Raw genomic sequence first — 2,500 nt, forward strand, 5'->3', positions numbered from 1 at the left:
GCTCTGTAATTGTTATACGACTCGTTCAATTAGTGTAGTGTTGCCCACCCGCAACCCTCGCAATATAGTTCGCTACTCGCACTGCCCGCTCCCCTGTGTATCGCTTCATGTTAAACACCTTGCAAGTCTTGCTGACTTTCCACATGCTCCTGCTGTACACTGTAATGTGGATGGCAGCAGGACGTACATGCCGCCCCTCCCCACGTCCCCACCTTGCCCCCCTGCCTTCGCAAGCTGGTTGGTGAGAAGTTTGCATGTTCAATGCCCTTCGCATGCGACGTACTCAGGCTACGTTGTGGTGCGGCCTGTGTCAACCGTCCGCTAATGTCGTACGCGTAAACCACAATCTGTACTGCACATTCGTCCTTATGTACCGAATGATACATCGTGGCACATGTGTGACCGTACAACGACTGCGCCCAAAAACGGCGGACCATACAGTGCAAATATTGTGCACGCAGCTACGTGTCGTCTCCCTATGAGAGCTGGATTGCAGTGTGGTACGCCATAGAGACGTGTGGGAGGAACGGACGCCGTGGATGGCGATCAGCATGAGCTGTCTGTTGATGTATTCGGACCTAGTCGTCTCTCCTCACACACCGTGATGGCATGGTGCACCGCGTTCCATATCTGCGACATGCTACAGAGGCCGTTGACAGTCGTTCGAGCAATGGACATCGCATACGTACGGGGGCCACCTTCCACGTATTGTCTAGGCGTGCACATTTTGTTGCGTGTATGTGGGCAGACGTAGTGTGGCGTGACACCTGACACAGGCATGCAATAATCGTTGAAGTTGCAAATGGCGATGGACGCCTGCGTTTTCTGGTGAAGTTACGCAAATGAACAAATGGTAACCTGTTGTGGTGCGGTTGTTCTCGCTAGGGGTGAATCGGTGATGGCGACGATAGGTTGAGGTACGAACCGGTTGTTCCAGCGATACCCACCATGCCGACGAAACTGAACGGCATCTGGGTGTGAAGCGATACGCGGCGGTGGCTGGGTGGGACCGTCCCCGGCCGGTGAGGGGGCGCCTCCCGGCGTGCTGGCCGCGCGGTGCGTGGGCGCACGCGCTACAGCCGGCTGGTGGGGGCGGCCAGTGGCAGGCGCGCCGGCCGACGGACGCGGCAGGCGTCGCAGCTGCGCGCCGGCGCACCCTGCGCGCGGCGCCGTGCGGCCAAAGTAGGTCCTCGCGGGCCCGGTGCGAAGCGCGGTGGACATCTTCAGTGTGCTGGTCCGATTGAGGACTGTGTGCGTTGAGGATGCGCCGCCGCCCGGCGCTCGGCGCCGCGACGCCGTCTGCTGCTCGGTCGCCCCAGCGGTTCTCGCTGGTGGTTTGTATCGCAGCTGTGCGGATGTGTTGGCGCGTGCGCTGTGCTGGGAGAGTTCGCTTCGGCACCCAAGTGGGGCTTTTGTCCTTCTGTGGCGCTGGCGTTGGAGCTGCCGGTCACCGTAGGTGGCGCGTGTTGTCTCCCGCCGGCAATGCCACGACAGCACGCTCCCGGCCTCTGTCGGCAGCGGCAAGCTCAGTTGGGAGCACGGGTGGTCGCACCGAAAGCGTCTACTCGCCTAACTCCGGGCGATTGCGCCTCTCTCGAACCCGACCAAGTACTTGGGACGGCGCTGCGCGCCGCCGGGACCTGAGAGGGTTTCGAGGTGTATTGTGCAGGGGAGCTCAGCCTCCTCCTGTTTGCAGAATGATTGAGCGGACGCTTGCGTGTTCGCGCGGGCCCCCGGGACACACTCCCGGGCGGCCGGCTGCTCAGCTCTAGTTGACGCAGCTCCCTGGTTGATCCTGCCAGTAGTCATATGCTTGTCTCAAAGATTAAGCCATGCATGTCTCAGTACAAGCCGCATTAAGGTGAAACCGCGAATGGCTCATTAAATCAGTTATGGTTCCTTAGATCGTACCCACGTTACTTGGATAACTGTGGTAATTCTAGAGCTAATACATGCAAACAGAGTCCCGACCAGAGATGGAAGGGACGCTTTTATTAGATCAAAACCAATCGGTCGGCTCGTCCGGTCCGTTTGCCTTGGTGACTCTGAATAACTTTGGGCTGATCGCACGGTCCTCGTACCGGCGACGCATCTTTCAAATGTCTGCCTTATCAACTGTCGATGGTAGGTTCTGCGCCTACCATGGTTGTAACGGGTAACGGGGAATCAGGGTTCGATTCCGGAGAGGGAGCCTGAGAAACGGCTACCACATCCAAGGAAGGCAGCAGGCGCGCAAATTACCCACTCCCGGCACGGGGAGGTAGTGACGAAAAATAACGATACGGGACTCATCCGAGGCCCCGTAATCGGAATGAGTACACTTTAAATCCTTTAACGAGTATCTATTGGAGGGCAAGTCTGGTGCCAGCAGCCGCGGTAATTCCAGCTCCAATAGCGTATATTAAAGTTGTTGCGGTTAAAAAGCTCGTAGTTGGATTTGTGTCCCACGCTGTTGGTTCACCGCCCGTCGGTGTTTAACTGGCATGTATCGTGGGACGTC

General features: G+C 57.9%; 1 non-coding gene across 1 annotated transcript in view; it reads left to right on the forward strand.

The window, feature by feature from the left end:
* The first annotated feature begins 1,782 nt into the window (after positions 1-1,782).
* The window catches only part of LOC124764786, a 1,909-nt gene continuing 1,191 nt past the window's right edge, over positions 1,783-2,500 (forward strand). The window contains exon 1 of the ribosomal RNA XR_007012791.1: positions 1,783-2,500. This exon is cut by the window's right edge and continues 1,191 nt beyond it. This is a non-coding gene — a ribosomal RNA (small subunit ribosomal RNA).

This window comes from Schistocerca piceifrons, unplaced genomic scaffold (genome assembly GCF_021461385.2).
Source record: "Schistocerca piceifrons isolate TAMUIC-IGC-003096 unplaced genomic scaffold, iqSchPice1.1 HiC_scaffold_639, whole genome shotgun sequence".
In the NCBI taxonomy this organism is placed as follows: domain Eukaryota; kingdom Metazoa; phylum Arthropoda; class Insecta; order Orthoptera; family Acrididae; genus Schistocerca; species Schistocerca piceifrons.